This window comes from Phyllostomus hastatus, unplaced genomic scaffold, assembly GCF_019186645.2.
Source record: "Phyllostomus hastatus isolate PE091 unplaced genomic scaffold, TTU_PhHast_1.1 phas_contig_38, whole genome shotgun sequence".
In the NCBI taxonomy this organism is placed as follows: Eukaryota; Metazoa; Chordata; class Mammalia; order Chiroptera; family Phyllostomidae; genus Phyllostomus; species Phyllostomus hastatus.
This window is the reverse complement of record NW_025333869.1, coordinates 26,565,771-26,588,282: the sequence shown is the minus strand read 5'-3', so window position 1 is coordinate 26,588,282 and position 22,512 is coordinate 26,565,771. Positions and strand designations below refer to the sequence as shown.

General features: G+C 43.8%; 1 protein-coding gene across 1 annotated transcript in view; it reads left to right on the top strand.

Moving 5' to 3' along the window:
* The first annotated feature begins 3,362 nt into the window (after positions 1-3,362).
* LOC123821018 (core histone macro-H2A.2) overlaps positions 3,363-22,512 on the top strand; it is a 53,321-nt gene continuing 34,171 nt past the window's right edge. The window contains exon 1 of the mRNA XM_045842261.1: positions 3,363-3,673. The gene's annotated coding sequence lies outside the window, so the exon portion shown is untranslated. The remainder of the gene's footprint in view (positions 3,674-22,512) is intronic.

The window sequence follows — 22,512 nt, the reverse complement described above, 5'->3', positions numbered from 1 at the left end:
TGGTTAAGACCCTAAAGTCACCAATTCTGATTGAGAAAATAAATGTTTAGTATTAACCACACTCACTATGTAAAATATAACAATGGGAAAGACTTTGCATATTTCTAGCTAGTAAACAGTTTTAAAGTCAGATGGCCTAGTATTTTCCAGGCTGTAAGGAACATTTAGAAGCTGTGTTTATTTCACAGAATAAAGGGATACCATTTATCTTGGTGCTTTGTCGGCATTAATAACCTTAGGCCCCCAACTTGCTATTTAGATTTGGTGCCTTGATGGAATTAATACAGCGTCTAGGAATTGTCTAACTTACATTCAAAGAAGAGCCTAAACCAATGAATGATTTCCATCTGCTTTTGGAATACTCCCAGGGAATCTCAGGTTACTTCAAAGAAGATCAGAAATCTCAAATAAAATTAATCTGGATAAGTAAATCTTATACACATATGTCAGATATAAATATATACCCACATGACATAGTCCTTCTGGAAGAAGCACAGGGCAGGAAATTAAGAGGGTGATTGCGTACCAAGATTTCAGAAGGATACAATGATCACAAATTATAATAGGTGTCATAAACTAGATTAGAACTAATCATGGAAAATAAAAACCCACTCACTTCACGCAACATCATACATTTGGATCATGAGAAAGTAAAAAGGTTTTGAAGGACAAAAAAATCACAAAGCTATTTTTAAAATAGATGTTTTCATGGAATTACTAGTAGACTTAATAGAACATGAATCTAGTTGCATGGATGATTAATTTTTTCATGTCTAAATGAAGCTACATGCCAGTCTCTGAGTGAAGAAGCAGTTCATCCTGCATCCCAACAAAATGTTTACTAGGCATCCCTGTCACTAATGGAATCAACACACAACCAATACATTTATTCATAATATGCACACATACGGGTCAAAGGTTAAGAAAATATTTTCAGTCCAACAGTAATCAAGCAAACCTCCTGTAATTAGGCTTTTCACTGAGTCCTTTTGAGGATATGTATTGGGAATGGTCCAAGGGACTTTCAAAAATGTGACTAATCACAGAATTCCTTTGTTTAAATAGAATAAACACATTCATATCACCAGACTAAGGCAGGGATTATGAGCACGAACCTGCCCCTCCCTAACTTTGTAACTGTGGGCAAGTTTCTCTCTCATCCATTCTCTGCCTGTTTCTCCATCTGTAACAGCGAGAAAAGAGCGCCACCCCATGAAGTTGTTGTGAGGATTAAATGAGTTAGTAAGGGGGATGCTCAGTGCACATGTCAGTATTCAATAAATGTAAATTCTTATCGTCACTACTGCTCACCGCGTCAGAGGCTCCCTGAGCTGGAGGCCACTGCAGAACTCAAGATGACTAATGAATTGATAACCATGTTGACTATCTTTAATGTATTTTAACTACACAATATTATCTGTGTTAAATTCGTGTTCATGTGTTAAATGTCAATATTAAATAGCTATAATTTAACTACATCTGCATATTAGCTTGCATATTTGTCCTCTGAAGTCTTGCCACTAATCACCTGGGTGGCCTTGGGTGAGTCACTTCACCCAGCCGAAGACCAGATTTCTTATTCGAAGAACAAGAGTATCAGGAAGCTGATAGTCCCCTGGATTCTCTGAGTTGCAGCTGTATAACCTATCTGAAGAAACCAACCTGTAGGAAATGGGAGATTCCTGACAAGTTTCTCGGAACAGCACATAACAAAATGCCAGGATGAAATGAGATACATAAAATGCACATAAAAAGGACCACACCTACCATTTTTATTGAGAAGTTACAGGGAGAATGTGAACCTAATATATTTTGATAAAGTATTACAGTATATCTCAGCCAGCCTGGCTGACTGGATCACAAGGTAGGAATAGTTTTCAAGCACTCCCAGAAGGCTCCTGAGCCCTCTTGAATGTCGGCCTGGAGGCTATTGCTAATCAAGAATGGACACAAGAAACCTCTCTAAGAAGGAAGATGGGTGCTTCCTATAGGAAGAGGAAATTGAAACTATTATGAGATGACCCAGGGGATCATTTGAAACCCTTTAAGTATATGTCTTGGAAAACAAGAACTTTACCCTGACTAGATTTCTGACCCAGAGAGTACCTTCAAAGACAAAGAACAGTGAGGTCATGTAGACAAAGGGTAAAAAGAGTAGGAAGAGTAAAGGAAGCCCCAATAAACTGAGACCACTGAGTCCAAGATAGTTTGAAAAGCCATATGAGGCTTCAATAGAGAGAGGTTTATTCATACCTTTATGATACATCCATGATCTTTTGGGAAGTCAACTGACTTCCCTAACACTTCTTTAAAATGCACATGGTTGAAAGCTCTACTACTAAATACATCAACAGCCCTGATGAATATAAATCCAGAAGGAAGGAGGCATTTGGGTTCTTCCTACTCACATAATTAGAGGCTCTCAGTCACCCCAAGCTTCCCCATTGCCTAAACATTTATAAATTTATAGGGGAAACTATACAGAATACTACCATAGGGAGGAGCTTTGAAACGCAACCATTTGGCCAATGCTGGAGAATTGTGGATTTCTCTTTTGTGGAAGATCAAAATTTTGCCTCTCACAATCCCTTGAGTCATCAGGGAGAAATCAGAGGAAGCCTGGATGGCCCATAACAAAGTAGCATTTCCCACTGAAATTAAACAAATTCCTTTGACTCACCGCCAGCCCTGCCCCACTAGCCATCTCGCCCCGGCCAACATCTCGGGTTACAAAGGACACTGTTGGCTTCCAATAGGAATAGAGCAACTACTAATCCCACGATCACATCTGATATTGTCCACCACATTGCTGTGAAATATATTTTCTAGAAACTAAAAACAGGTCCTTAAGACAATAGCCTCGTGTTAATCTTAAGAGCTGAAACATTACAAATTAACATACTGTAAAACAACTTAATTAAAAATTGTGTCCATGCACAGTCTTAACCACCAAAACGTGCATCTGCAGCTCCCAATGTTACGCAACGTTGGATTCTAAATCGGTCTGAATTTATAAGAAGCCCACAGGCTTGGATATAAATTCTCAGTTCTTGTGGCTGTGGCCACCTTATGCTCTCGTCCCAGTGGTGGACACAAACGTTAATGTGTTATTATTAAGGACACGATACCATCGAGGGTGACATTTTTCGCTTTCACCTTCCAAGGCTTTCCCCAGAACTGCCCAATGATCGCCCACGCCTACTTCCACCAAAGGTGGACCCTGCAGACTCTGGATCACGACCATAGCGCCTCTCTCCCCGCCTCTGGGGAAAGCCTGATCTTAGCAAGTGGCCCTCAGTGCACCCAGCAGATCCGCCAGCGACGCGGTGGCCGCGCGGTTTCATCATTAATGCCCCTGAAGGACAATAGCTCATCAAGCCCCACCGAAAGCCCTGGACCCGTCGCGGAGCCTGGGCTGGCGGGGGATGAGGCTGAGCAACTCCTCCTAGAGGTGGTTATGTGGAGAAGGAGCAATCCCTTCTCCCTCCTCCTCCTCCCCCCGCTACTATCCGCGGCCCTGAGAACTGCTGCTTGCCGCCATTGACACGCACAGATAGAACCTAAAGAAAGGCAAAGAGTCCTGCCCGGCACCGGCGCCGCACGGGCCGAACCTGCGCGCGGGCAGCAGCGCGCAGAGGGCACCGGGCGCCCGGAGCAAGCGGCGCAGCACCAGGTGAGCCAGCCATGGCGATGGCATTATTGTTCAGGGGTCTTCGGGGTCTGGAAACAAAACCGGCCGCGGGAACAGTGCAGGGGCCAGAGAGAACCCCCTGCTTCCCCCGCCGCCCAGCCCCCGCGGGTGCACCCGGGATAGTCTACCCACGCCGCAAAAAGAAAAAGAAAAATTAATAAATCAAGCTGCCCAACTTGCTTCCTCGGGAAATAAAGGGGGGTTGCTAAAGAAGCGGTAAAATTCCTGCGGCCGGTGAGGAGCCGGGGCATCTTGGGCGAAGAGGGAGGGAGGAGGAGGGATGCGGAGTCCAGCGGTGGGCCCCGGGCGAGGCTGGAACTGGAGGAAGTGGAGAGCTCCTAGGGATGCGGAGTTTGGGGCGAAGAAGGACGAGAGAGGCGCCCAGCCGACGAGGGGAACCGGCTCGGGGACAGGGGGCTGCGCAGGGGTCGAGGGAGCCCAGGAGGGCCGTTCGGGGGCCTTCCAGGGTGCCCGGGCTGAGCACCGGCTGCTCCAGGCTGACAATGGAAGGGGCGCGGAGGCGCGGGGCGGAGGGAAGGCACCGGGGCCCCGGATGCGAGGATGTGGGGAGCCCGGCGCCGCGAGCGCCCGTGAGCCGGGGCCGGCACGGAGGAGGGCTCGGGGACGGGCACTCCCCTCCGGTTCCCTTTCCGGGGCGCCCGGTGCCAACGCGCGACGAGCTTTCCCCGGGAAATGGCGGCCCCTGCGCGGCTCTCTTGGGCGGCCCCGGGTTCCGGCTTTGCGCGGGAAAAAACAATAATAATAAGGAAAGGAGATTTGAAAGTAAAGTGGCTTCGACGCAGGAAAGGGCTGCGCCGAGCGCCAGTCGCCTCGCGAATCGTGCGGGGCGCGGCGGGCGAGGACCTGCCCTACCTCCTCGGGCTCCCAGCCCGCTCTCCTGGAGTGCCTTAGTTACAGCCTCGCTCGCCTCCGAAATCGTGCTCGTGGGTGTCTTTCCCCGCCTTTCCTCGTGGGGGCGCCCTCTGCTCCTGCCCTCTTTGTTCCACACAACAATGGCCCTTTAGGGCTTTGAGCCCCCAAAAGAGTCAAATGCGCCTCCTCCAGGGGTTTCCAGATGTAGATATGGGCCACCACGGGCGTGATGTAGGCCCATTCACTGCTGGGGTTCATTGGTAACAGCTAATAAAAAGGGAGAGAGGAAATGGGCTGAGAAACCAAAGCGCAGGTCCATGTGTGTTTGAGGGGGTGCAGCCAGGCCCTATGGTAAAGGCATTTCCGGTGTTCCAACAGACCTGGTGAACTGAGAGGTACCGGCCCACCCTCTGTCCAGCGCAGGGGGATTCAAAACAGGGCCCAGATCTAAGCCCCTCCAGACCTCAGGAGCCTATTCCCTTTGGGGCAGTTAATCTGCCAGAGCAAATGGTTTCCTCACTTTTCTCATTTGTGTTTGTGTTGAAGTGCAATTGTACCCTCACTAGGCTGCACAGTGGGTGAGAGAAAAAGAAACATTCTTAAGAATGGAAATGTGTCTTCGTTTATATTGTTTCTTATCTACAACCAGTTCCGTTGTGAAACACAAACTAAGCTAGTTATAATTCTCAATTTGTTCGTATTTAACTGAAAGTTACCTCTTATCTCCTCTCCCCCCGGAAAACTCTTATTTATAAATAATGTTCAGAGTGCTGTGATTTGGAGCTACACTTGTGGGTTTTTAGAAATACTTTAGTTCAAGATTATCGTATAAATAAAGGCACTGCCTGGAGAAAATTACCTTGAACCCTGTAATTCACACCTTTAAAACCTGCCCTGTTTCTAAACTTCCTTTAAAAATTGTGCCCGAATCTCCACTTCAGTTCCCCTACCCTGTGGGAGTTCGTCCTCACCTGAATCCGTTTATCGCCACGCTTTAGACATTATTAATGGTTTCCTCTATTTCAAAACTCTATAAAAGAATTTATTTCCTTGCATCCAGAATGTTGCAAAGATTCTGTCCTTACTCCCTCATCATTCTATCTTCTGTCCAGTTGCCAGGAATTCCAAGGCGCCTGTAGTCTGCTCTTCCCCAGTGGGTGGGACACCCTGCTAGCTATTGTCTGAGACAACCAGGTCTGTTTTCACGGCCTCCTGCCAGCAAAGCAGGGGGGAATTCTGTCTTAGGCAGCTTCAAATGAAAGATATCTGTAACTTGTTCAGGGGGAGGCATGTGCAAAAATGCAACCAACTTTCTTAAGAATGTTTTTCATTCTTAAGAAATAACCTCAAAGTTAGATGCAGTCTTGGCAGATGCTTTTTGAAGAGTGTGTATTGCACAGAGAAGAGCAAAGAACTTATGGTTAGAGATCATTCAGCATTTGTTGAACACCGGTTTTTAAACACCTCTGAATGAGGGAAGATACGCAAATATCAGGTAGTCATATTCTTAGCGCTTAGGGTCTGTTCTTAGAGAGCTTTCAAACCCAAGCCTAGGAGATAAAATAGTGTGTGCAGGTAAGAGGAGGTAAAAAGTTGTTAATATTGGCGAGCTAGTGGGAAACGAATACTATCCTACACTGCTGACAGGTGTGTAAGTTGATGCAGCTAATTTGGAGGGCAGTTTGGCTCTATGAAAATACATAGTATGCATATTCTGTGACCTAGCAACTCCATTTCTTGGTGTGTATCCTAGAGAAGCAGGCACACACGTGCACAGATTATGTAATTCCTTTTTATTGCAGAGTTTTGGTAGTTCTGAAATTGAACACATCTAATTGCCAACAACAGGGAATGGCTAAGTAAACCAGTACATCTATCTTCTGGAAAATTAGGCAGCAGTTAAAAGCAATGCAGTAAGTCTATCTATACTGAGACAGAAACGACACATAGTATTAATGGGAAAAGCACATTGCAGAACCATATATACTGTATGGCATCATTTTAAAAACAAAATAAAGCTATACATTTCTATAAGCAAAAATGTATAACACAAATGGATAGAGGTGTGTGGAACAAGACACCCACTAAGAGACAAAAATTGGAGGAATTGCCAAGGAGGCATTTAGTCATATCATTGTTCATACCCATCCATAACCGTGGTTATAATGTTTGAAATTTGCATTAATTTATAAGTTGATTGGATAACAAAATATAATTAACAATTTAAAAGTGACTGATAGTGTGTAATAAAAGTCACAAATAAAATGCTACAACAACTTTTAAAGGGAGAAGAGAATTCTAGGCTGCAAGGGAGGGCTTACACTAGGCTTCACAGAGAAGGCTTTGGGATTCGGAGGGAGAAGGCGAAGGGGACCAGGCGGGTGAAAGGCAGCCCGATGCAGGCTCAGAGCTCTAGTGTGCTGCCTCTCTCTTCCTTCAACTGGTTTGTGTAAATCCCCTCGCCAGGCTGATTCCTGCCCTGCCCTGCCAAGGATCAGATTGAGGAGTGAACTAAATGAACAGTTCACAATGTCTTTCATTGCTGTCGTTCTATGAATGTCTTAAAGTAGACTTAGAAGGGGGAAAAAAGAGCCAGGAGAGCATAAAACGATTCTAACAGTCATTTTGGAAGGTGGTGATTTTTAGAGGGAATGCAGTGAAAACTTGAGGATGAGGATTTTTTTTCTTCTGGATGCACCCTGGCATATATATTGGAAATTAGGTTAGAGAGTAAGGTAAGTATTGAGAAGATAATTCATTTTCAAAAAAAAAAGTCTGAAACAGAACCCAAAACTGCTTTTGAAACAAATGTTTAAGGCTGGTTTCATCGATTTGTCCCTTCGCTTAGGGAATGTTTATTGAATGCTGCGCACAGCACACTGTGTTAGGCACCTTAGGCACTGGGGGAGTGAAACCTGCGACAACAGAGTGTGGGAAAAACAGCCCCGGGCCTCGGCTGCAGGAGTGGAGGTGAGGCTGCAGCTTCTAGGTCTGATCTCACCCAGACTGCGTGGCCATTGACGCGTCGTCGTTTAGTGACTGCTGCCCCTCCCGTGCCACACCTGGAATTGCGGCTAAAATTAGGAGCTAACTGATGGATCACTCAGGTCCCTGTCAATATTAGATTGTGATTTTGTGAAATCCTGTGGTTCTAACACTGATGATTGTGAATTCTCAGGCAGGTGGAATTTGTGGGATATAGGCTCAGACGAGGAAAGGCCCAAAAGTGTCCTCCAGCCTTGGGAAAAACAGAAGTATTTGCTGCCCTGAGTGTTCTTGGTAGATTATGTGTCTCTCAGAGTTTTTCCGGAGTTAAAACTTCATTTGTGCCTCTTTACACCGGCTCCAAAGATCAGCGATGCAGAACGATGTTGCTGAGTTTTAAGTCTCCTGTCACCAAACACGCAGCGTCAAGCACTACAGTATTACAGTACTTTGACCCTGGAACAACACTGGTTTGAACTGTGGGGTCCACTTAAATGCAGATTTTTTCAATAAATACTGTAAGTGCATTTTCTCCTCTGTTGACATAAGAACGTCCAAAGCTGTAGAGGATTTTTGTGAGAGTTTATTGGAGCCAAACAGAGGACGTGCCTGGAAGCAAGATCCAGTAGATCTTGCAGACACTCTGGTCCCACTTCCTTATGATTTTCTTAATAACATTTTCTTTTCTCTAGCTTACTTTGTTGTAAGAATATAGTATATACTATACATAACATACAAAACATGTTAATAAAAAACGTATTAATCAACCATTTATGTTATCAGTAAGACTTCTGGTTAACAGTAGGCTGGGGGGTTAAGTTTGGGGAGTGAAAGTGTCACACGATTTTTGACTACGCTGGGAGGCCAGCACCCTGAGCCCTGGCATTTAACGGTCAACTGGAGTGTCTTTTGAAATGGAGGGACAGTGTTAGCATTCTATAAAAATAATTCTCTGTAACTGTCTTTTGTGGAAATAAGTCATAATAGCTAATGTTTATTAAATGACTGCTACATACCAGGTAGTGTTCCAAGTACTTTATATGTACTAACCTATTTGATAATTATTTTTTAAGTTTTCTAAAGTATATTTTATTGATTGTGCTATTGGAGCTGTCCCATTTCTTTTCTCCCCTTTATCCCCCTCCACCCTGCACCCCCCTCGAGCCTTCCCCCTCCTTAGTTCATATCCATGGGTTGTACATGTAAGTTTTCCATTCCCTATACTATTCTTAATCTTCCCTGTCTATTTTGTACCTACCATTTATGCTACTTATTCTCTGTACCTTTTCCCCCTTCTCTCTCCCTCCTACTCCCCCACTGATAACCCTCCATGTGATCTCCATTTCTGTAATTCTCTTCCTGTTCTAGTTGTTTGCTTAGTTTGTTCTTGTTTTTGTTTTTTTATGTTCAGTTTTTGATAGTTGTGAGTTTGTTGTCACTTTACTGTTCATAGTTTAGATCTTTTTCTTAGATAAGTCCCATTAACATTTCATATAATAAGGGCTGGGTGAGGATAAACTCCTTTAGCTTGACCTTATCTGGGAAGCACTTTATCTGCCCTTCCATTCTAAATGATAGCTTTGCTGGATAGAGCAATCTTGGATGTAGGTCCTTGCTTTTCAAGGACCTACATCCTTGTTCCAGTTGAATGATTTTGAATATTTCTTTCCAGCTTCTTCTTGCCTGTTAGGTTCCTTTTCAGAAATCAGCTGATAGTCTTATGGACACTCTTTTGTAGGTAACTCTCTGCTTTTCTCTTCGCTGCTTTTAAGATTCTCTCCTTATCTTTAATCTTGGGTAATTTAAATATGATGTGTCTTGGTGTGTTCCTTCTGGAGTCCAACTTCTTTGGGACTCTCTGAACTTCCCAGACTTGCATGTCTATTTCCTTTGCCAGATTAGGGAAGTATTCCTTCATTATTTTTTCAAATAAGTTTTCAATTTCTTGCTTTTCCTCTCCTCTTTCTGGCATCCCTGTGGTTCAGATGTTGGAACATTTAATGTCGTCCCAGAGGTTCTAAGCCTCTTCTCATTTTTTTGAATTCTTATTTCTTCATTTTGTTCCAGTTGAATGTTTATTTCTTCCTTCTGCTCCAAATCATTGATTTGAGTCCCAGTTTCTTTCCTGTCACTGTTGATTCCCTGCATATTTTTCTTTATTTCATTTTGTATAGCCTTCACTTCTTCCTTTATTTTGTGTCTGTACTCAGTCATTTTTGTGAGCATCCTGATTATCAGTGTTTTGAACTCTGTATCTGATAGATTGGCTGTCTCTCTGTTGCTTAGTTTTTTTTCTGGAGTTTTGATCTGTTCTTTTATTTGGGCCATATTTCATTGTCTCAGTGCACCTGTCACATTATAAGAGGTGGAGCCTTAGGTATTTGCCAGGGCGGGGCAACCCACTTCACTGCATTCTGGTGCTATATGTGGGGGAAGGGCCCCAAGAGGGAACCATGCTGCTTGCATGGCTCTCAGCCAGCTTTCAGTCACTTCCCTCACTACCCACAAGCAAATCACCCTTTCTGGTGCTGATCCCTGAGTGGGTGGGTTTGTGGACGTTGTAGGACCCTGTTCACCCCTCCAAACTCTTCTGTGAAACTGGGAGTTTCTCCCAGCACTGCAACCCCCACAGGTTTTTACAGCCAGAGGTTTTTGAAACTTTCTTTTCCCAGCACTGGAACCCCAGGTTGTGTGGTCTGTCTCGCTACCCAGTTGTTCCTCCCAGTTTATCAACACATAAATGTGGGATCACCTCGTCCACTGCCTCGTCTACCAGCCGCTGCCTTACCATGTGTCCTCCCCACCCCCTGGCTACCTGAATCTGCCCCTCCTACCGGTCTGGATGAATGTTTCTTGAACTTCTTGGCTATCAGACCTCCATACAGTTTGATTTTCTGGCAGTTCTGGTTGCTTTTTGTTTTTAAGTTGGTTGTTATCCTTCTTTAGGTTGTGCAAGGAAGTGAACAGTAGCTACCTATGCCTCTGTCTTGGCTGGAAGTCTATTTAATATTATTAAATGTATTAAATAAGATACTTATTAAATAATACCTAGTAGTATAGGTAGATACTATTATGATACCCACTTTACAGAAAAACAGGGTTAAGAACATGCCCAAGGTCACCCACCACATAACTGGTGGGAGTGGAGTGAGGACTCCAGCCCAGGGGACCTTACTTCTCAGCCCTGTATCCTTACATCCCTTTGGTGCCAGCATTCCGGTAACTCTCAGATTATGTTCATTTTAATATTACGCAAACTTTTATATTAAATTCCTTATTTGCATCACCATTTTACCTTTGTCAAATAAAAGATGAAGAGCATCAAGTTGAGCCACATAACACTGTACTTTAAACAGTCTTGTTACAGAGTATTAAATAAGATAAATCTGGTGGTTTCTCTGAGCCTATAATCTTCATTTATCCATCTCACCATCCATCATACTTTGCCCTATTTATTTGACTGACATTGCCAATTTGGGCTTGGAATAGAGTAAGTAATTCAAGTCCGAATTCTCATGCTTTGACAGAAATCTGTGCGTGAATATGGGTAGGACCACCAGGCTCGGTACAGGGACGTTTACTTCAGATAATTCTGTGATGTCAGAAGAATTCACTACAGCAACTATATTGTTTAGCCCAAAATTGCAACATGTAGCCTGACCAAAGATTTGGGGGTTGTTTCTGGATGAGAGGCAGTCCTGAGATATAGTTTAGATGCCTAAATTTGGGGTGTCTCCATGACTACAGGACAAACATATAACAAAATAAAATCAAGTTCACCCTAGGAAGCCCAGGCCCTGTGTTGACTGGCCTGGCCCTGCTGATGGTATAGACACAGAATTGTGTAACTTGGGTTTTGTTCTGCCTTCGTTGTTCAATAAAACCATTAAGGGGGTTAAAGGTTATTTAAGGTTAAATAGTGGTGGAGGACTATGAAAAGTGAACTCCAGCAGCTTATAAAATGCATACCATAAACTTTTAGATCAGATGATAATTCACTGGCTTCCCCACCAGAGTGCTAAACTTCCAAGTTGATCAGTCTTCCAGAAATTGACTAAACTCAAGTATTGCCCCCCTGCCACCAAAGTGGATTTTCACCTCCGCTGGTATGTGGTGAACAGTGTAGGTTCTTATCTCAAGGTGGAGAAGAGACAGTCCCGTAAGCACAACAAAACAGAGTTCTCGGGCCCAGTTTTTCTTTCCTGTGGTTATTGTGGGTGATAAAATACTGACTTCAAAGGAAGGCTCACTGGCATGTGGCATAATTCTACCCGGTTGTTCCATCTCTATGAATGTAAGTAACAGATTGGGGGAGGAGGAGAGGTCAAAAGGAGTGACATTTTGAGCACCTTTGTAGAAAAGCATCATCTTTCAGGTTGCAAAGGACCTCAGAGGTCAGTGGGGGCAGTGGTTCTCAGGGGGAGCTCCACAGAGCTCAGACTTCCTCAGAGGCCCAGGGCTGGAAAGGTGGGGACCAAGACTTTGAGGTTCCCAGGCACCTCCCCATTCCAACCAACACAGAGCCCTTCCTTCCATCTGTTTTATGTATTAGAGCCCCTGAAAGGTATCTTTTGAACAAAAGGGAAGGTCTGGAAAATCAGCTAATTTGTTGGTCAATGCAGAACTGGACCCCCTCTCATCCCCACTACACACACACCTCCTGGTTCATGGCACCTTCCATTCTGCCACTGTGATGCCCCCTAGATGTCCAGCCAGTTCCACCCACAGGTGAAATAACATGGTATGGCTAGTGGTTAATGTGCCAGGGCCCAGGGGCTATGGGGGACCCCACATGAGCAACACAGCCCATCACTAGCATAAAACAGTGCAGCTGAAGCTGCAGTCCCCCAGCTACCTGTCTCCAGGGTTCAAGCTCTGCCTGAGGACTGACAGTAAGGAAAACAGGGTGAGAGGAGATGCGAAAACGGGCAGCTGCCTCTGCTCAGAGCACAGTATGTTCTAGCTTTGGGAGCCCACAGCTGGTCCCCACTATGTACTCAGTGGCCCAGCAGTCATGGGTGTCTGGACTACAGCCCACCTGCAGCCTGGTGCCGGCCACTCATTCCCACCCCCAGAGGGAGTGCCCGTGTCCCCGAACTCCCACCTGAGAAGCTCCTCTTGGTTCAGACAAAGCCAGTCCCCCGCTCAGAGAAGCAAGACGGGCCACTGTTTATACCAATAAACCTCACTAACAATTTGAAACTTAGACTTTAAGGAAACACGATAGCTTGCTCACTGTTCCTATTTGCCAGTTCCCCAAAAGCAAAAAGACAAGAGACCAGCCTGGACCTAGTGAAAGGTTGTTTTGTTTTTATTTTGTTTTCCATGAATAAATTGATTCAGGAAGGCAAACCTGTTAATTTTCTTCTGGGATGCATTGCTATAACTCAGATTCAAGGAGAACTAAAGTTATTTTTATTCATTCATTTCCTATCCAACTAGTATAACACGTGGCCAAACATATTTATAGTAGAAAATACTATAAGGCTAATAAAAGGGAAATACAATATAGATCAACAGCTTGTACTTTTCTCTTTAAAAAAAGAGAAGACTTTAGCTTGGGTTCAACGAAGACAAAATGTGTTAAAAGTCATTGCATCATCCTGACTGGTGTGGCTCAGTGGACTGAGCATCGGCCTGTGAACCAAAGGGTCGCCAGTTCAATTCCCAGTCAGGGTGCATGCCTGACTGGGAAGATCCCCAGTGGGGGGCACACGAGAAGCAACCACACATTGATGTTTCTCTCCTTCTCGTTTTCTCTCCCTTCCCCTCTCTCTAGAAATAAGTAAATAAAATCTTTTTTTTTAAGTCATTGCATCCTGCAGTCTGGCAGATAGCCTAAATGCATTCCGTATCATGCGTGCCCACCCTGTGCTCTGCTGCCCTCTGGGATGGCCATCCCTGCTGAGGGCCCGAGACAGCCACACATGCTCTGCCTCTGCATGAGAAGAATGTGCTGGTAGCTGAGCTTCCCACTAGATTACTCCAGGACATGACTTGAAATACATTTTAAAAAGGGAATGATTTGTAACCCAATGGTATAATTTAAATAAATTGGGTTAATGCTTGGTTCTAACGTTCATGGATGGTTAATTTGGTTAATTTGATCCGCATGTCATTTTGATGAAATTGCATTTGATAGAGCTCTTTACATTATAAATTGTTAATGTGCTTTAACAGATACGACGATAAAATTATTGACTATTCTCATTCACTTAAAGGTGGCCTTGGAAGAAAATGGTTTGGAAAGTATTACTTGTGCAATAATGATTTGCCCTTGGAGTTCATAAATGGGAGTGTAATAGAGCAAGTGATTTAGCCAGGATTACTGAAAGTGGTTTTCACAGCTACAAAATAATACTAACAAACTATTATTATTTTAATACAGCACTTAGGGTAACACACCAAAATATATTAGAATTCTATTACTTGCAAGGCTAAAAGATTTTTTCATACCCTTTAAAAATATATTTCTACATATAGTTAATTTATTTATATTGAATTCCCTTATGCCCTACCTAGTTTTATTTCATCTCATTTTATTCTCCCAAAGGATAATTTTCAACTGGCAGAGTAAAGATGCTTCACTGCAGTGTCTACTTCGTTCTTTCATAAATATTTACAATATAAAATATTCTGAAGCACAATACTTACTATACAGATTAGGGAAATACCATGGGACTAAAAATGAATAAATCGAATAAATTTCAACAATTTTAAAACACTGCATGAATCCGTTAGGGGATGACACTATGAATTCCATGTTTATATACATTTCAGAAAGCAATAAAGTCCTTTTTAAATTCATTACATCATTAAAAAGCAATAAGACCTGTTATTTCTAGATTTAAGATCATGTATATATGAAAGCCTTTTGATTTGTATTCTTCCGAAGAGCTCGATCTCAGAGAGAACTTTAAAATCAGCTATCTTGTAATTCCAGATCCCTCGTGGAGGCACCCGTGAGCCGGACTCACCCTCACCTCTGACACACTGGCCTGGAGCCGCCGCCCCCAGCCTCAAACGATTGCTCTCTGTTTTGTTAAAGCCGCTTTGCAGAAGCCTGACAGCAGAAAAATGGTCATTTAAATTAAAACTGCTGACGGCTCTTAATGAGACACCTTGCTGATCGGCTAGAGTTTGTCAAGTTTCTGATCAGTTAGCATATAAGAAAAATTTCAAGAAGTTGTTTGAGGCACAGAAAAAGTGGTTTACTTTTTATCAGCTCCTTTATGCTTGAGAAAGAATTTATTGAAATTAAGAGAAAATATTGGTCTAAAGAAACCAGACTATTTTGTCCTCTCACACTGTTTCCCCTCCACGGCAGTTCATCCAGTCAGAGCAAATGCTTAAGATTTTTCCTTTCTTTTCTCTCCTTCCTTCTGGGATTACAGTATAATTTTAAATATTGTTTACAGGAGTACGCTATAATCATACAAATACAGAGACACCAAATTTGATTCTATTATATTAATTAGTCTTATACAATCTCTTGATACAAAATTTTATATTCCTCAATTATCTCAAGACCAATTAGTTTCCATTGACTCACCTGGTAATGAAAGTGATCTAAATTTTTAATATGACATTATTACTCAATTATAAAACAGTTGAGCTTTTTCTCTTTGCCAGCATACTCATTTCTAGGCTAATTCCCAAATGATGTTTGTTAAGATGTTAAATTAAAGTGACATTTTGTTTCCAGTTCAAAATCATGGCCTTCCTTGCACACATGTGCTTTCCATCTCTGGGGCCCCTCCAAAATAATGGTAAAGAAGCACAAAGAAAATAAATACTGCCCTGGCTGGTGTGGCTCAGTGGACTGAGTGTGGGCTGAGAACCAAAGGGTCACCAGTTTGATTCCCGGTCAGGGAACATGCCTGGGTTGCAGGTCAGGTCCCAGTGGAAGCCATGTGAGAGACAACCACACATTGATGTTTTTCTCCCTCTTTTTCTCCCTCACTTCTCCTCTCTCTATAAATTAAAACCTTTAAAAATAAAAAATAAATACTTAAAAGGGGGCAGGGATGGTATTGGCCCTCAACAGATGGGAGATTTCAGCAAATTCCTGGAAGACTGCAAGTGCACAGAGCCACGCAGGCACTAGCACAGGGAAGCCACGGGCACTCTCACAGGGAAGCCACGGGCACTCTCACAGGGAAGCCACGGGCACTCTCACAGGGAAGCCACACAGGCACTAGCACAGGGAAGCCACGGGCACTCTCACAGGGAAGCCATGGGCACTCTCACAGGGAAGCCACGGGCACTCTCACAGGGAAGCCACAACTAAGAAGGAAAGCAAGAGGGGCTGCACTGAGGACAGGCAGGGTGGAGAGTGGGGAGTCGTGCAAGGTCTCTCTCCAGAACAGACAGGTGAATGGCCTCTCTCCCTCCCTGCTCCTAGTCTGACACTCTGGCATATCTGGCATTTCTCCCCCAAACTAGAAATCTGAGATTTCCTCTCTAAAAAAATCAAACAACTACAGGGCAGGCAGGCCTAGAACTTCTGGGATGGATGCAGTTCCATGCAGTAAAGCTCCCTCATTCTGGCTTTCAGGGGCTCCTAGTTCTCGAGGGGCCCTCTGAGGTGGTGTCCACTCATTGGCATGGCCTGCAGAAGCTCCCAGGGACCGTGCCTACCTTGTCTTTAGTTCTCAAGCATGAATGTGTAACCGAAGATCGTCGGGCCTTTAAGGAAAGCCAATGTGGAAGAGAAAATGAGAACACACCCACAGGACGACTGACTGGATGAAATACCTCAGAGAACAGAAGATAACAGAAACGTAACTAGTTTCAGGGAGACTGGAAAGTACGGTGCATTTATAAAAGAATGGGATGCTGTGAAAATGGAACAAAGAACAAGAAAGAGTTCTTGGGTATTAATCATAGGATTACCAAAATTAGATATTGAAAGGATGAAAAAATAGAAGGAAAAGTGTGAGACTCTGAGGAACACTCAGAAGGTCCAACACCTGGCTTACAGGCAGCCCAGTAAGAGCCAAGTAAAGGGAAGCATGAGCGAAATGAACAGGTGAGGGAATGCAAGCAAATGCAAGGACAGACAGTTCCCTGAGTTACGAGAGAAACGAACCTCAGACTGAACAGGCTTATCGCCAGTGCTGAGCAGGACGAGTGCGGTGGGCAGGATCCACACTTAGGCTCGTCCTTGTGAAATTATAGCACGTACAGACAAAATCTGGAACCTGAGGGCGTGGAGCACCGGACTCCTCTGTAGTGCAGGATAATAAAAGCAGTGGGCTGATGGCTTCACGATGCCAAAGCAGTATGATTTTGATGCTAAAAATTATATACCCATCAAATTATAATCCAAAGGTCATTCAGTGAAGACGGTTCCATTTTGTAACCATCTTTACTTTTGTAAAACAAAGTTCACTTCTATGGATCATTTCTTGAAGTGGATAGCAAGAAAGCAACGGAGAAGGCCAAGAAAGAGGAAGTCAGGGTCACGGATAGGTGGGGAAGACGGTTCTGGGGTGACCAGAGGGCAGCACCACCGTTCCGCTGGGAGCTGGAGGCCAGAGCGCTTCCGGATGAGGGCCTCTGGGCAGGAAGCGGCCCCGCGCAAAGAACAGTGTGATGGAGAAGCTGGGTGATGTTCACCACCTGGGAAAGGCACATTTCCCTTTGGTCAAGACAAGAACAAAGAAGAACACATTTGATCCTCATTATTCACAGATCCCATATGTGTGAATCCACCCACTCAATAAAATTTATTTGTAACACCCACACCGATACATTCCCCGTGGCAGTGTGCTGCCGCTCAAGGATATGCACAAAGCCACAAAAAACGGGAGCCACACAGCACACACCTTCCCTGCTGAGGTGGAACCAGACCACTCGGCCTTATTGCATCTCACCCTGCAAACCAGTGTCTGTTCCGTGGTTTATTTAGTGTCATTTTTTCACATTTTCGTGCTTTCTTTCGGTTTCGCTGTTTGGAATGGCTCCCACCTGTAGTGCTGAGGTGCTGTGTAGTGCTCCTCAGCACGAGAAGGGGATGCGCCTTCTGGACAAAGCACTTGTGTTACATAAGGTTTGCTCAGGCGTAAGTTGTAGGGCTATTCGCCGTGAGTTCAAGGTTAATGAATCAATAATACGTTTTAAGTAAGGTGTCTTTAAATAGAAATACACATGAAACAAGTTTATGTATTGATCAATTGTTGAAAAACTCGTGACCAGAGACTCACAGCAGCCTCTCCCCGTTTCCCCGAGGAGCAGCCGTTCACTGTTCACGAGCCCGGTGCTTCCGGCCGATTTGCAGAACAGACCTGCAGTAGCCCCCACTAATCCACTGGAGATATATTTTAAAGGCCCGTGGATGCCTGAAGCCGCAGATAATACTAAACCTGCATATACAGTAAACCCATGGAACCTTGTCCATGGGTTCCTTGGAAACTGCAACGTTAAGGGCAACAGCGTATGATCACATATGATGAAACCAGTTTCACCAGAGGCTACGTGATATGAACAAGACTTGAGTTCCTACAGCATCTTTCTGGTCACAAAAACATCACCAAACTTATAAATAAAGACCCAAAACACTTCTAGTATTAAACATTAAAATAAATGTGAGCTCTACATACATTAAGAAAAATTAATGAAAACAAGTAAGGTGATTATTTTCCAACCCGCGTATTCCAGTGCGGGGTCACAGGTCGCAGAGCCTCTCCCCGCATCTCAGGGTCCGGGGGCAGGCACCCTCCTCACCGGGCATGTCACACCCACGCTCACTCAGATGTGACAACTCAGACACGCCAGTTCACCGCACGTGCACCTCTTGGGGATGTGGGAAGAAACTGGAGTCCACCGAGAAAATTCACACGGAAATGGGGAGAATGTGAAGACTCCACACAGACAGTGGCCCAGCGCTGGGAGTTGATTTTGTTCTCATCAGCGTTAACAACAAAACGATGTTGAGTGGACACTTCCAGTCAAGATGGAGATGTATATAGAGACGCTTCGCCTTCTTGCACAGCCATAGGAAGGATCACAACTAACCTCAAAACAAAATCCACCCAGAACTGCCAGAAAATCAAGCTGTATGGAAGTCTGACAACCAAGGATTTAAAGAAGACATATTCACCCAGACAGGCAGGAGGGATGGAGCAGGAGAGCCGGGGCAGAGGGGACGTGATGTGGTGGCAGTGAGGAGGTGGCAGCAGGGGCCAGTGGAACAGGCAGTCCCATGTTAGGGATCCCTGGGGAGCAAGCCCCAGGTCAGAAGTGCAGCCCAGAGTTCCAGCACCGGGACAATAAAGTCTCATAACTCCTGGCTGTAAAAACCAGTGGGAGTTGGAGCAGCGGAAGAAACTGTGGGTCTCTCCAAGGAGTCCATTTAAAGGGCCCACAGGGTCCTAGAACACGCAAACCCACACCCACTGGGAATCACTACCAGGGCAAGAAGTAGTGGGGCCACTCATGTAAGTGACTGGAAGTAGGTCAAGTGCTGAACAAGCCTCTAGCAGTCAGGCAGCAGCATGGTGCCCTTGCTGGCCCCTCCCCCACATACAGAGCCACAAAGTACTGAAGAGGGCTATTCCACCTGGTGATTACTTAAGGCTCTGCCCCATACAATGTAACAGGTGCACCAAGACAGATAGTCAAAACAGCTCTACCTAATATTCAGAAACAAACACAGGGAGGCTGCCAAATTGGAGACAAATATGTCTCAAATGAAAGAACAGAACAAAACCCCAGGAAAAGAAGTAAGCGAAATGAGGATAGCCAACCTGTCACATGCAGAGTTTAAGACACTGGTGATATGGATGCCCAGAGATCTCATCGAGTACAGCGAATGCATAAGGGAAGAAATGGAGGCTACACTAAGTGAAATGAAAAAATCCACAGGGAACCAACAGTGAAGGGAAGGAAACAGGGGTTCAAATCAACAAATTGGACCATAAGGAAGAACTAAACAGTCAACCAGAGCAGAACAAAGAAACAAGAATACAAAAAAGACAAGGAGAGAATAAGAAGACTCTGGGGCATCTCCAAAAGTGCCAACATGCAAATCATAGGGATACCAGAAGGAGAAGAGGAAGAGCAAGAAATTGAAAACTTATTTGAAAAAACAATGAAAGAGAACTTCCCTAATTTGGCAAAGGAAATAGACATACAAGTCCAGGAAGAACAGGGAGTCAACAAGTTGGACCCAGAGAGGGCCACACCAAGACACATGGTAATTAAATTGTCAAAAGTTAAAGAGAGAATCTTAAAAGCAGCAAAAGCAAAGCAGAGAGTAACCTACAAGGGAGTTCCCATAAGACTAACAGCTGATTTCTCAAAAGAAACTTGGCAGGCAAGAGACTGGCAAGAAGTATTCAAAGTGATAAAAAGCAAGGACCTATATCCAAGATTACTCTATCCAGCAAAGCTATCATTTAGAATGGAAGGGGAGATGAACTGCTTCCCAGACAAGGTAAGGCTAAAGGAGTTCATCATCACCAAGCCACTATTATATAAAATGTTGAAGTGACTTATCTAAGAAAAAGAAGATCAAAACTATGAACATTAAAAGGATAAAAAAAACAACTATCAACAACTGAATTTAAAAAACAAAAACAAACTAAGCAAACAACCAGAACAGAAACAGAATCATTGATATGGAGATCACATGGAGGCTTATCAGCTGAATGGAGAAGGGGGAGAATGGGAGAAAAGGTAGAGGTAATAAGACACATAATTGGTAAGTACAGAATAGACAGGGGGTTGTTAAGAACAGAATAAGAAATGGAGAATCCAAAAAACTTATATGCACAACCCATGGACATGAACTAAGGAGGGATGGATTGCTGGAGGGAAGGAAGTTACAGGGGAGAGGGGCTCAAAGGGGGAAAAGTTGGGACAACTGCAATAGCATAATCAAAATACACTTTTTAAAAAACGATGTTGAGTCAAATGACAGTACTCAAAGACCTGCTGAACTACGGTCCTACCTGTGCATTGAACCCTCACAGAAGTCTCCGTACAAGCTCAGTGCTTTCCAATGCAACATGCTGCCGTCAGTCGGGACGCATTTTCTGTTAACGTCTTCCGTGCACAAATGTGCTGCCTTTTCCATTTTCACTAAGCACTTACCACGCGCTGTGGCCCTCACTTTTGCAGTTTGAGGTCTGACAGCAAAGCTGGCATGAAGTTCTATTTCCTTCACAATTTCACTGATAGAAGAGTAATTCTTACCATAGACCTTAGCAATCTTAGCATATGATTTTTTAAAATCTTTCCTTAAGTTGAGAACTTTCACCTTTTCACTTAAAGCTCTTCACAGCCTCTCTTTGTCATATCTGAATTGCCAGCATCTCTACTCTTGTACTTTGGGGCCATTATTAAGTAAAATAAGAGGTACTTAACCACAAGCACTGTGATACTGTGACGGTGAGTCAGATAACCAAGACTGTGGGTACTGCCTACAAGTGGGGAGCCGCATACACACCATGGAGTCTCTGGACAAAGGGATGACTCACGTCCCCGACAGGAAGGCAAAAACCAAGTAGATTTCATCACACTACTCAGAACAGCACACAATTAAAAACCTATGAATTGTTTATTTCTGGAACTTTCCATTTAATATTTTCGGAGTGAGGTTGACTATGGGTAACAGAAACTGCAAAAAGAGAAACCGGGGAGGGGTGGCCTACTGTATTACACATAACATGAGTCAACTGTAATTAGTAACTTGAGGTGAGTTGCTATACAAGAAGGACGTGAAGCCAAGTAAAACGGAATGATTTCGAACAACAGTCTTTCAGAACAAAGCGAATCCATTTCTTGATGCTAAGCACAAGGGTCCTAGTGTGGGAACACAGAAGAGGAAACGTGAGGCTAGCACCCCTCTCAGTTCTGCAGGGAATGGTATTTACAAAGCTCTAATCATATGTATAAGTGCTGCTGATGGGATGGTTGAGAGTATAGCAGACAGAGGGAGAAATCAGGAGGTGGCGTGGAGAGGAGCAGACCGGGGGAGACTGAGGCACATATGTCTTATGTACGGATGACTCGAGAACATCATGCCTGAAGCTGGTGGAGTCAGAAACGGATAGAAATGTATTGTTTAACACTTCCATGGTAAGTACAGAGGAAATACACTGTCAACAATTGGAAAAGGAAGGAGAAAGTGAATTAAGTTCTAATCCTTAGACAGCATTGATAGAGACTCTAAAAATGAAAATAAATTAGGAAGAAGTATAAACATTAGAGTTTGGGAGGTAACCACCAGGAGTACAATTAAAAATTGTTACATGAAATGGCCTCTGGAAGTGAGACCGGGGGTGGGAAAAGTGAAGTGAGAGACTGTTGCTTTTTGTTTTATGCATTTCTTTACCTTTGGATTCACTTTGCTATGGGCAAGTATTACTTAGATGTAAAGATAAAATAAACTCATGTTTCACTCATACGTGGAATCTAATAAACACTGAACTAACAAGGAAAATAGAGACAGACTCATAGATGGAGAGCAGGATGACAGCTAAGGCTGGGGAGGTTGGAGGGTGAGGGGATCGAGCAAAAAGGAAAAAGGACTCATGGACACAGACAACAGTGCGGTGATTGCAGGAGGGAGGGGGTGCAAGGAGACTAAATGGTAATGGAAAAAATATAATAAAAAGTTAAATTAAAAAAGGAAAATAAAACAAATTTAAACAACTTAACTTTCTTGTTTTCCTTGCTTCAGGGTGACCTTACACAGGTGATAATTATATGTTTGAGTTGGTGGTGGTGGGCACCAACAAAGGAGTTTTCAAACTTCCCCAGTCCACAGAGAACTAAGTGTCTCAGTCATGTTTTCAGGAGCTTCTAAGCCAAAAGAAATGCCTACTGGCTCTATTTATTGAGCGGTTAGGTCCAAACAACTTAAGTATATATGTCCTAACAGTAGTAGCTATTTAAGAAAATATTAATACATGAAATAAAAGAAAAAAGAATATTTATATCCCATTCTTAAGTAA